Here is a 12,481-nt window from a genome sequence, read left to right on the forward strand (position 1 = left end):
CTGCCCCAGAGGATGGTCTCAGACCGTATCAGAGGGCTCACTAGAGCGTCTGCTCTCCATCAGAGTACAGATACCCCGGAGCAGGGCAAACTGGCTGTGCAAGGTGGACGGCACGGTACAGGGCCAGGCATCCTGGAACGATGCAGGCATGGCTGTAGCCACTTACATCCATTGATTAACTGAGGATAAGCAAGGGCAGCAGAATGACTTGCTTTCCTCTGTGGCACAGTGAGAGGGCTCAGGAGGCTGGTTTCTTTCTGGCTGGGCCTGCTCTGCAACTCGAGGCTTCAAACAGAACAGGTCTGCAAAGAGGAGCTGCCTGCCTGTCCTCCAGAGAGGGGTGAAAGAGGGGAGAAAACACCCCCAGCCACCCACCTCGAGGCTGCTGCCTGAGGGGAACTGCTCCGGACACCAGATTGTCATGCAGGAGCCCAGCGGTGCGGAACCCATGGCACGGCTGGGACGAGGCGGCATCGAGGGCTGCAGCAGGCTGCATGTTTGCCCCAGCTGCAGAAAGTGCGGTGCAGCGATGCTGCCAGTGGTGAGTTGCCATAGCAATCCCCCCAAGCATGCCCCCCTGCCTCCCTCCGTTGCCTCTGCTCCTCTAAGCCTTGCTGTCCCCTCCCCGCTGCCCCACACACAAAACCTGCTGCACAACACCCAAAAGCCTCAACATGCTCCTAAAGGGCTGTTCATCACCGCGAGGAAGGAAAGGAGGCAGAGGTGGAAGCCCACCCCACAAGCCGTCATTCCCACCCGCTTCGCAGGGAAGGTGCCTACTCCGGACCCGGGTGTGTCACACCCCACCGTGCTCGGTCCCGAGGCGCGACACAGGAGAGCCAGGCAGCCAGACCTGGGGCGCAGATGCCCCTCTAGCTGCACCCCACGTTGTGCTGTGGCAGCTTCAACATCACCGCCTGTCCCATGCTGCCCGCTCCCTGGCGGTGACACGCAGCCCCTGCCCCAGCCCAACACGGCTGCCTGCCGGTCAGAAAGCCCCATGAGCTCTTTCTACCTTGTGGCAGCACCAGATTTGATGGAAATGGAGGTCCCAGACTCTTCCTGCTGCAGCCAGGCAGGCACCTCCTACGTCTCCGCTCTCCAGTCCCAGCCCATTTCCACTTCAGGCAGTTCTGTTCTGCCGCACTGAACCTCGCTGTGGCTTGAGCAGGAGACAGGATCCTGCTTCACTTCCTGGCCTAAAAACTGCTGTCTGCCATTGCTACGTGCACCTGAACAATTACCCCACCCGGCGGGTGAGCAGAGCTCCTCTCCCTTTCACCTCCCCTACACGGGCACAAGATGCAAGGGGAAGACAAAGGACCCTGCTGAACCACACTCGGGTGTGATACCTGCCAATATCTGTCAATGAATGAATTTAACAACTTAACAAGATGGATGAAAAAGAACTTATAAAAGCTCCACTTCCCTCCCCATTCTGCCCTTCCCCAGATCTAGCAGGGCCCACCACAACCAGTTACATCACTTGAGGGTTATAGCAGAAGCTAGCAAAGCCTCGGTCCTGATCCAGGATGAGTCACGGAGCTCAGGAGACCGTGCAACTTCCTTCTGATACCATCAACCGTGTCTAACACAGGCTAAAAATAAAGATGGGCCAAAACTGCAGGGCCACGTCTTGCCTCAACACGAAACTCAGCAAAGCTCAGCGCGGCTGAAAAAAATCACCTGAGCAGACAGAAACCAAAAAGTGCAGAGAGGCCAAAAGCCTTAGGTGTACCAACAAGGGAGAGGCCGGGAAGCCTCACCCTGTGGTGGGCTGGAGGATGGCGGTGGCAAATGCCAAGCAGCCATCCAGCCGTACAGAGCGGGCCAGAGCTGGGCTCTCGTCTCACTTGGCTGTGGGCTTTGGAGTATTTCCACACCCAGAGGCTTTGCGGAAGACTGTTTTCCGCACCACATGCGCCCACCCGAGACAACGGGAACCGGCTGCTGCAAACAGGAGGGATGCTGCATTTTTGGCAGGGAAAGGCTGGAAAGCTGCAGCCCGCTTCCCACCGTGCAAAGCGTGGGCACCCACAAAGCAAGGTCCAAAGGGCGCTTGGCGCTAGGGCTAAAAAAAAGGGGTCACACATACATCTGATATGGCTTAGACACTTTAGGTAAGTGAGGAATTCAAAGTTCTTCCTAATCCCTGGGACACTATGCCCCGGCAAAACCTTCACACACGAGGATACAGGACTGTCACATAGCTCTTAGGCAGGGAGCCGCAGGATCGCACACAAATAGGAGCTCAGAGGGACACCGGCAATGTTCGGAGACCTAAAATTAGCCTCAGCAGATGATCCTCTGCTCCATTCTTGGGAGCAGCGAGAACTGAACAAGGATCCAGCTGTCCCAACACTCCCATGAACAGGATCTTTGAATGCCCGACCTACTTGCAAAAGAGATGGCAGGGCAAGGAGGGGATTCCTCGCATAACTCCAGTGCCAATACTCACGAGGAACCCAGGACCCCATCTCTGGGGCGGCGGGGCAGCATTTCCTTGGGGTTTCCAGTGGAAAGAAAACCTACTCCTAGATCAGCTGGTCAGACCAAGGGGGAATGGCAGCCCACACACGCTAAGAGGAAGCTGAAGGACATTAGGCTGACCACTTTCTGTTGAAGATATAACCTCCACTTTGCCCAGTCTTTGAGTTTGCCAGCAAAGCATTCCATCCCATTCCCGACAGAGGCACTGCAAGTCCGTCCAAGGGTCTGCAAGCTGTACCGGCTTCCAGATTACTGCCAGCTGCACTAAACTGAACCAGCATGGTTAATTTAGCCTGAATACAAGTTCGCTGATGTCACCTGGGTTACGCAATATCCAAACCAGAGAGAAGAGGTTCATGCCATGACCAAGTAATGGGAGAAGCTGCTGCATTACACATATATGGGAGACTTGCTGTCCCTGGAGGTATCAAACTATTTGGTCAGCAAGGGGGGCGGGGAGGAGAAAAGTGGATCCAACATGGTGTGCCTTGTGTTAAAATGCCTCTTGTCAAAAGGCAGGGGCGCCCTGAGAGGATGCTGTGAGCTTGGGGGACTGGGATCTGCAAGCAGCTCCAGCAGAACCGAGGGCAAACCTTTTCTCTGGTCTTAGCCACATAACATGTCTCTTTTCCATCACTAAGAGAGACACAAGATCCCAGCACGGAGCAGGCATTAGTGATTGCCACGGCTCAGCTGGATAAAGGGGCTGGCTCTGCCACCACTGCGTTGTGTGGTTGGGAGTCTGCAGCACGCAGCACTGACACGAGGGAAGGACTTCTCCCTTCCTTCCCTCCTTTTAACTTCCCAGGTAAATCTACCCCTGCCTCACTTGCTGTGGGTACCACTTCAGCATCAGGCTGAAGGACAAGATGGCCTGAGGCCCAGTCTCCAGCTGTCTCTGGACTGGCCCCAAACTTCCCTGGCAGACACTTCAGAGGAAGAGCCACGCAGCCTGGGCAGCCGCGCGTCCTAAACAGCGGCTTCCCTATGTAACCTCTCCTGGCCAAATCGTACCTGAGCCCTGGGGCGAGAGAAGGGCTCGGCCTGCCCTCCCAGAGGCACAGTGCTGATGAGGGCTCCCTTCCTGGTGAGAGCACACCGTGCAGGCAGGGCGGGCACTGCTGGATCCCAGGCAGGCACGCAAGCTTCCAGGCACAGGGACGGGGCGGGAAGCCCACAGCCATCTCAGTCTGCTCCAGGCTGGTTACCTCAGAGCAGCGAGGGCTTGACCTTCACATTTCTTGACAGTGGCAATACAAAGACTACCAGTCCTCCTGAAACACTTCACTGTCACTCTAAGCCTCATACACCATGGCCAAGGGCCTCCTCGAGCTACAAAATCCTGGGAAAATGCAGGCAGAGCTCAACTGGTTCTGATAGAAAGCAGGATCACGTCTGCCACGAGCTCTGGGTGAAGTCTCAGCTCTGTTTGTTCAGGTGAGGGACAGCAAGCAGCAGAGACCAGGAGCTGGGAAACGCTCCCATTCAACACTGCTGGTACACAGAAGGACGAGTGCAGCAAGCAGCACAGACTGCAAGTTCCCAAGGGCTTAAAACACACTGCCCTTCAGCTCCTGACAACTGCGTGCAGGGTTCAACAGTCTTAACAACACCGGTCGCACACATCCAGGCTCCCTTCACCACGCTGCCAGCAAGACGGGAGGCAGGAGCACCCAGCAAGCCCGGGCTGTGGGCGCACCTGACCTGGGTGACACCTACTCTACAGAGCTGTCCCTGCGGGCCAAGGGGAGGAGGGCACGGGGTTCCCCTGCTTCTTCACACAGCCCTGGTGAAGGAAGAGAAACCAGCAATGACTGAACGGGTGCTAACCTTGGCGTAGGGCTGAAGCAGGTGGGAAAGGGAGCTCTCGGCTGTCAGCACCCACAGCGTCGTCTTGGGGTTGCTTGTTCTGGCTGTCTTGGGTCACCTGGAAAGACAAGTGGACAGACGCACGTTCAGCTCAGCTGGGAAATACCCTGCCCACCCAAGAAGACCTTCCAAACACTGGGTGGGCAGTAATTGCTCATCCAAACCAGGCGAGTCAGTGGCCTATGCACAGAAGCGAGAGACCCCGAGCACCCCAGCACCTCGAAGATCCCGCCATGTCTTTTACCAGTGCTGAGGCCGCCCCTCCAGCTGCAGCCCTGACTCCCTCCTGGGGTTCCAGTTATCACCCCAGTTCCCTGTGTGACTCCGGGTGGGTGCACGGTTGGTTCCCCAGAGAGGGCTGCTAGGGTCGCTGCCACCGTCCCCCTTCCCCGGATTTCACTGGGAAGCAAAGTCCTCTCTGTGCCCTTGGCTTTGCTCTTCTCCACCCGCGCAGCTGTATGTATGCTGCTCCACCACACAGGCTTTGCCGGTACTCGAGCGGGTGTGCTGGCGTATGGTTTATCTGCAAGAACAGGCTCTGGCTGTGGTCCCCACAAACCACCCACTAAACCGCCCCACGGGGACGTGAAGCCAGGGCAGGGAGGGCCCAACTCTGCTGCAGGGAGACACCGCTCCCAACAACCCAAACAGACCAAGCCAAATCCAATGCCGCAGCGTTTCCCAGGCTACAGCAAAGGGGGAAAACGACAACTGCTTAATAGAAATCTCCGAGAGGCCTGCCAACACCGTCACAAAGACGTTGTTTAAGACTCCTCCCTGGGCTCTCAGTGCTGTAATTACAGACTACTGGAGATCACACTGTGTGGGGGCTAGGTCCTCGTGCCCAGCAGGTCCTGAAAACTGGGACAACATCAGCCTCCCCAAAACCAGGTCTGACACTCCCCCGGCCGCAGGCACGATGAGCAAAAGCTGCTTAGGGGCAGTCCCCGCTCCCCAGCCTGCCCTCCCGCATGGGTACCACCCTGCGGTACCACTGGCAGCACAACCCAGCTCCGACCAGAGCTGCAGCACCAGCGAGCAGAGCACTGCAGCAGCCACACTGCCGGTCGCCCAGAAGCGCAGCCTTTACACCGTGATGCAAGGAGGCACCATCACACTAGGTTGCTGGTGCGCTGGTCCTTAAAACAGTCACGAAGGCACCCAGAAAGCTGGTGCTTAATGTCACCTGCACCTACACAGCTAGCAGGTCAACCTGCACCGGCCTCCCAGGAGAGGCCCCACCTGGAAGCTGTACCAGCTAGTCACCAGGGCTATATTTTTGGAGAGCTTACAAGCAGAACAAGCCCCAGTAAGTGTAGCATGTGTATATGTAAATATACATATATTTAAAACCCTCCACCAAGTTCCCTGCTCTATCACACTACCTTTCAGAGAGGCTCAAAAGGCTCTAAGCCTGAGCAGTGACAAGAATTGCTTTGGACATGGCTGAAGTACTGCCACCCACATACTGCTGCAGCACAGGAAGCGATGGCGATGTATCCAACGGGGATGGGTTGAAAACACTCCCCAGAAAGAATGCAATTACCCCAAATGGACTAAAGCCAGGAGATCTGGATTATCACCTCAGCTCTTGCATAAAGGGCTTTGCATCTTTGTTCACTTCCAACAAGAAGAATCACAGGGTTGACATCAGCCCTGGCCCGAGACAGGGATTCGTTACTAAAAAGCACTTCCAGCTGAATCACTAACTGCACTTTTTGCAGCACACAGGACTCCTTTGGAGGCTTCCCATCCAAGTATTGTTCTACCATCACACTGCTTCGCTGGGGGGTTGTCCAGGCCACAACACAGGCAAGTATGGCTGCAAGCCACTGGCCAGTCCTGAAAAAGCTCTCTGAAACGCAGAGCATGTGAGCTCAGCTGCTCTTCATTCAGGATTCACAACCAGCTGAGGACACTGACAGAAACAGGGGGAAAACATGTTAATTGGCAGCTGGCCATTCACGAGGCCAAGCAAGCGAGACTATGAAACAGAGGAGCAAAGGCAAAACGAGGATGAGGATTTGCAAGGACACTTCCCGGTCAAAGAAAACCATGTTTAAAGCAAACCTCAAACTTTGTGAGACCAAGTTCTCTAGAGGTTATATTGACCTGGCTCACTTGCTCACGAGCAAAAGCAAAACGGAAAAACAAAGGAACAAGCTCCAGGGAGCAGAGCTGCTAGGCGCTGCAGACAGAAGGAAGGATCAGAAACATGCGATGGCGTTGCCAGGACGCAGGAACCCACACAACCCACGGGAAGAACGTGGTCCCTGGGAGTGATGTGTGGTGGAGAGGCATCAGGCAAAACCCTCCCACAGAAGACTCTCACTGCCAAGTAACCCACGACACCCTCCACAAGCCATCTGTTAGCATACAAATGTCACCCTTCAGGATTTCTCCCGCGTTGCCCTTCACACCTGTCCTGCTTCAAACCTGACTTACTAATTCCTCCAGCCATGGAAGCCTCCGATGATTTGATTAGAGCTACACTGAGAGCGTGCTGAGGACACCACTTTTCTAACCAATACGGCTTCACTTTCTCCTTTCACATCTGTGGTCGCATACCTACGAATGACACGTTTTCTTATTCTGCATCCAGGAGGTGTCCTGGCCCCCAGGCACTGTGCATTTCCAGACAGCACACGATGGTGCCTACCAAATCTAGCCGGGGACAAGCGTGGGCAGGCCCAGGCAGGTAAAGGACTCAGGAAGAGTCAAGAGTCATTGACTTTCAAGAGCCAAATCAATAACCATCCCCTTGAACCACCCTCAGACTCAGAAGCAGTGAGGAAGGTCCGAGCATCTCTGGCCTCTGCTGCTCAGCGCGGCTGTGGAGAAATGTGCCGGGGAAGCAGCTGGTAGCAGACAAGAAGGAGGAAGACCAGCAGCGCAGATGGACCAGCGGAAGACCTCTGGCCTCAGAGGTCCCTTGAGCTCAGGGAGGGAACTTTCTTTCCTCCTCCGACTCCGCGTGCTCAGAAGACCTGAAACTGCTGATGGAACAGGGGCTGGGAAAGCTCAGCGCCACAGCAGAGGGAGCGCGCAGGGACTGGGTGCTTCATCTGCCTTGGAGGAAGCTGCCGGGGGTGAAACAGCAACCCTACCAGTAAAATTAAATTCCCTAAAGTCCATTTCTGCAGAGAGGGCAGACATGAAGAACAGAGCATCGAGAGCTGCTCTGCCCAGCTTGCTGCAAAGATGGCGGAGTGGGGGAGCCCCTCAGCGAGCTGTACTGTAAATAGCGGGGTCCCCAAAGTCAGCGCAGGGTGACCCCACCAGCTTTTCTTCTGGCAGCGAGTAAGAAACCTTTCACACGGGGAAGAGAAACAAGATGAGTGGCAGAGCTGAAAGGGCCCCAGCCCTGCCCCGCTTGCAGGCTGGACCTCAGTCCAGAAGCCCAGTTCCCCGAGGACCGCAGCTCTGTGGCTGGAACGACAGGAGGGCTCTGCTGTCCCCACGCATCCTGGCCACCCCAGGGTCTGTGGGAAGGGACACGTTCAGGCCCCACGATAGTCAGCAGGAACCCGGCAAAACATTATGGGAGCAGCTGCTGCAGATGAAGCAAAGGCGGGTGCCATCTCCTCTGCAAGAGACACCGCGGCAGCAGTGTCCCACTCCGATCCAAACCCTGTGCAAACCTCCCCGCTCACCCAGCTCCCACCGCTGCCCTGCCCTCAGCACAGGCAGAGCTGCCAGGACGCTGTAGATCCCAGCCTGCCGATGCCCAAGCGGGCGGCTGGGCTGTGAGCAGAGTGCATGCTGGGACATGTAGTCCCTTACCAGGGCCCCGCCGCTTGCTCACGCCAAGACCCGCACGATGTGAACTGCTGCTGTGAAGTAAGGCGGTGACGAGGCTTTACAGGATGACTTAATTCTCCCGGTCCTCAAGCCCTTTCTAAAGTGGAGTGCAGCCAAAAGTAACTCTAGTACTATCGCAGTGGCAGTTTTCTCCTGTTTCACCTGCCAGACCTTGTTCACCTTCTGCATGCGTTACCAAGTTTGCCGAGACTCTCCTTTGTGTCAGGGTTCAATCCTGCTGCTCTCTCCACGGGTTCTAACCTCCCCTCTTTGCTAAGGCTAATGGACACAATTCAGGCAGAGGAGGACAGGTCCATGAGCAGATCTGTGCTTGTGTGGTGCTTTTTAAAAAGGCACTGAGTGGAAGTGACTTTTAAAATACCCTAAGGCACAGCACGGCATTCCTCTACCGTACACTTCCCACAACAGCAGCAAACTCCACGCTCCTTCCGTAAAAGCTAAAAGAAGGCTGGAAACCCCGGAGACAAGCCTGCGCCCCTTGTACACCTCACCAGAAGGGTCACGTCCACAGGCGGGTTGTGAGCAAGCCCACAGCCCCAGCTCCCGTCACGCAGCCATCCCCTCCGTCTTCCCGAACGCGCAGCAGCTTTCTAAAGATAACATCTGGGACCGCCGAGAGCACGCCGCGCGCCGCCTGCGTGGTTTCTGTAGAGATCGGGCGCCTCAGCCACGGCGGAACGCTTGAAAACCCCGCCAGGTCTCTAGCCGCTGATTTCGGTGGGTAAATGTCCCCCCGCGACGGGTCCTTCCGCCCGTGGCGGCTGTCACCAGAGGGCGGCAGGCCTCTCGCCGCGGATGCCGGGGTTCACATCCGCTCCAGCGCCGTTTTCGCGGCCCCACGCTGAAGGCTGTGGTTTACCCACCGGGCAGGTGCCGGCCGAGCCGGCGCTGGACGAGCCGCGTCTCCCGCTCCCCGCCCCGGCGGGCTGCGCGGCCGGGCCACAGCGCGGCGGCAGCTCCGGGCCTCCGGCGCGGCCCCACCGCCGCGGGTCCCTCGGGCGCGGGTGTCGGGGAGGGGGGGGGGGGCGAGAACGGCCAGCGGGTCCCGGCCGGTTTGAGCTGATGCCCTGGAGGACGAGGAGGAGGAGGAGGAGGAGGAGGAAGAGCCCCCATCCCGTCCGCAGAGCCGCGGACGGGCTGTCCCTGCCCCTGCCACGGCGGAGAGGACGCGGCCTCGGTGGGCGAGACCAGGGGCAGCGCAGCCTCCCCGAGCTGCCGGCCGCCTCGGCGGCGGGCGGGGGGCCAGGACAGGCGGCACACCCCACACACCCCCCCCAAACGCAGCCTGCGCCGCCCCCGCCCCGGCGCGCCCCTCCCGGGCAGCAGCCCTGCTGACAGCCCCGCCGCGCGTCCCCCCCCGACCTGCCTCTGCCGGACCTTCCCACCACAGCCCCCCCGAGGCCACGGCCCCCCCCGGGGCACCGAACCCCTGGCAGGGGGGCGGGGGGGGGGGGGACGGGACGGGGACACGGACACGCAGCGTCCCTGCCACCACCCCCACCCCCCTCCCCCCCCCAGCCACTCCGCGGTCACACCGCCGCCTGCCGCAGGCTGCGCCCCCCCCGGCACCTCCTGCCGCAGGATCCCCCGGCCCCCCCCAGTCCCGGCACCCCCGGTCGCCGCCCCCCTCCCCCGGCTCACGGCCCCCCATCCCGGTCAGGCCCCCCCCTCCGGTACTACCCGGCCAGGGCCGCCCCCCCCGCTCTCGCTCACCCCCCCGGTCAGGGCCCCCAATCCAGCGCCCCCCCCCCCCCCCCGAACCTTCTGGAACCGGGGGGGGGGGGGGGGGGCAGCGGCGGGGAGGGGGCGCATTAACCCCCCCCCACACGCCGGACGGGCGGCCCGTCCCCCCCGGTGCCCGGTTCTGCTCTGCGTCCCCCCCGGCCCTGCCCGCCGCGGCCCCGCCGGACCCACCAGCGCCCCCTCCGCCGCCGCGGCCCCGACTGCTGCGCGGCTCCGTCCGCTCCTTCCGGGTGCCGGCGGGGACACGCCCCCCCGTGCCCGCCCCCCCCGCGCTGATTGGTGCGCTGGGCGGGGCACGGCGCGGGGCGAGGCGAGCGGTGGGGCCGCACGGCCAATGGGCGGGCGGAGAGATGGTGACGCGCAGCGCCGAGATCCCGCCCCCGCTCCGCCCCCTCCACGTGCGGGTGTGTGATGACAGCGGGGAAGGGGCGGTCCCAGGCGAAGCGGCTCCTCATTGGCCGCAGGCGGCAGGGGCGGGGCCTGACTCGGCGCTGGGGCGGGGGGCTGCCGTCGCCCCGACCCTTCGCCTCTGCCCCGCGGCCGGGCTGATCTTTAACCTCTGACCCGACCCCGGCCCGCCGGGGGGGCGCGGGGACCGGGCACGGCCCCACGGGCGCGACGTGTCCCGGCCCTGCCGGCACCCCCAGGCCCCACGGACGTGGCGCGTCCCACCCCCCGGACACGGCCCCCCCGCCCCGTGGGCACGGCGTGTCCCAGCCCCACGGGCACACGCCCCCTCCCGGCCCCTCGGGCGCGGCGCGTCCCGGCCCCACGGACACACCCACGGGCGTGGTATGTCCCAGCCCCACAGGCGCACACGCGCACCCCCCAGCCCCACGCGTGCAGCGTCTCCCACAGACACGGCCCCCCCGGGCCCCACGGGCATGGCCTCCCCCGGGCGGGACCCCCGGGGCATCCCCCGCCCCACGGGCATGTCCCGAGTGGGACCGCCCGGGTATCCGTCCCCGTCCCCGGGTGGTGCCGCTGCCCCACGGGCCCAGCCTGCCAGCCACCCCCGCAGCCGGGCTGGGAAGCGGCGGGGCCGGGCCGGGCCGGGGCCGGCCGTGGGCGCAGGACACGGGTGGGCAGCTGCCCCCCGGGCAACAGCCACTCAGAAACACTCGAGCACCGAGCAGCCGTGGGGCACCGGGGCTCTGCCACCCACCGGTGGGGAGCTGGGCAGGACCCGCCACCCCGAGGGGCAGCAGCCGGGCCACGGGCCGTTGGGGTCAGGGGGGAGACGCCTTGGCTTCAGCAGTTTTGGGTGAAACTTGGTAAAAACCAGCCTCCCCCCCTCCCCGCCCCCCCCCCCCCCCCCCCCCCCGACTCACCTTGCTCCTCAGCGAGCTGCAGCTGCAACGCCGCTCTAAAAATAGCGGGGACCGGTACGGTCAAACGATAAATATAACCAAGATCTCGTCTTCTGACCGTGCCAGCCTGCAGCGAGCTGGATGCGAACGGGCAGAACCCCAACGCCCCCCTCGCCTTGCTGCCGGCCCGGGGCATTATTTTTGGAGGCACCGTCACGGACAAAGCCGCGCCGGGCGCTCTCTGGGAATAGCCGCGGGCAGGGGGGCAGCAGGACGGACGGTCCTTTCACACCCCCCCCCACACACACCCACCCACACACACACACCCCCCCTGACCTCCACGCGGTTTTCCGCGGGGAGAAGCGGCAGCCCAACGTGCTGCCGCGCGGCCGTGGAGCAGCTGCCAGCACGGGACCCCGTCTCCTCCGGGGGCCTCAGCCTGTTGTCGTAGGAGATTCCCTTGATAAATGTCCCCCGGCTGGTGCCGGATTCGGGCTGTGGGCCGTCAAAGGGTGTTTAACAGACGGAGCGTTTTAATTCCTGAGCGTGACGACGGGAGCACGTGATCCTCCGGTGCTCCTGGTGGTTTAGGAGCCGCTGCCTCGAGCCGCGCGTGTGCCTGTGCCGGTTTCAGGGAGGAAGAGCCCGGGAGGCTCAGTTCCCCCGCGCCCCTGCTCGTCCCTCACGGCGCGGGTTTCCTACACGCTCCCAGGGCAGCATTTCGCTTTTCTGCCCTTTGGCCCCCTGTGTCAGCTCCGCCGAGCTGGCGAGAAGTTCGGGTGCCCAACCGGGACGGGAGCAGAGGCCGTGGAAACCAGAGACGGGCCGAAAATGGCTCGGTCCCCATCGCACGGCCACTTGTGCGGGCGGCGTTTTCCAGCTTAAACCAGCCAAAATGAGTTCAGGGTTAAGAAATGGTTAATGAACCATTATTGACCCGAACGGGAACTGAACTGGAACAACTTCAGTCGCAGCTGGACCCGCCGTGGAGCCGAATCCCAAAGATTTGCTGGTTCAGCTCCTCGGCTGCGGGGAAATATGGGCTCCTTTGTCCTTGACAAGAATAATGCATTTCTGTTTATTGTGTGGGCAGCAAAGGATTAATAATATCCCAAGTTATTTACCTCCCGCTTGTGAGTGCTGAGGGTTTGCGAGCGATGTCCCTGCTGAGCACGCTGTCCCCTAGCAACCTCCCCCGATTGTTAAAACACGGTCTCGTTCCAGAAACGGGATTAAGGAGCAGGACG

At 61.0% G+C, this 12,481-nt stretch overlaps 1 protein-coding gene across 4 annotated transcripts in view; it reads right to left on the minus strand.

The window, feature by feature from the left end:
- Nucleotides 1–11,605, minus strand: part of ATOSB (atos homolog B) — a 40,627-nt gene extending 29,022 nt beyond the window's left edge. For 3 of the 4 annotated variants that reach the window (XM_076362833.1, XM_076362834.1, XM_076362832.1), the window contains exons 1-2: nucleotides 10,096–10,138; nucleotides 4,321–4,417 (exon numbers count right to left, since the gene is read on the minus strand). The gene's annotated coding sequence lies outside the window, so the exon portion shown is untranslated. Of the gene's footprint in view, nucleotides 1–4,320; nucleotides 4,418–10,095; nucleotides 10,139–11,570 lie in introns of those variants that run through there. The other variant, XM_076362835.1, reaches the window with a different exon arrangement.
- Between the last annotated feature and the right edge of the window lie 876 nt (nucleotides 11,606–12,481).

The sequence above is a fragment of the Aptenodytes patagonicus genome, chromosome Z, assembly GCF_965638725.1.
Source record: "Aptenodytes patagonicus chromosome Z, bAptPat1.pri.cur, whole genome shotgun sequence".
Taxonomy (NCBI): Eukaryota; Metazoa; Chordata; class Aves; order Sphenisciformes; family Spheniscidae; genus Aptenodytes; species Aptenodytes patagonicus.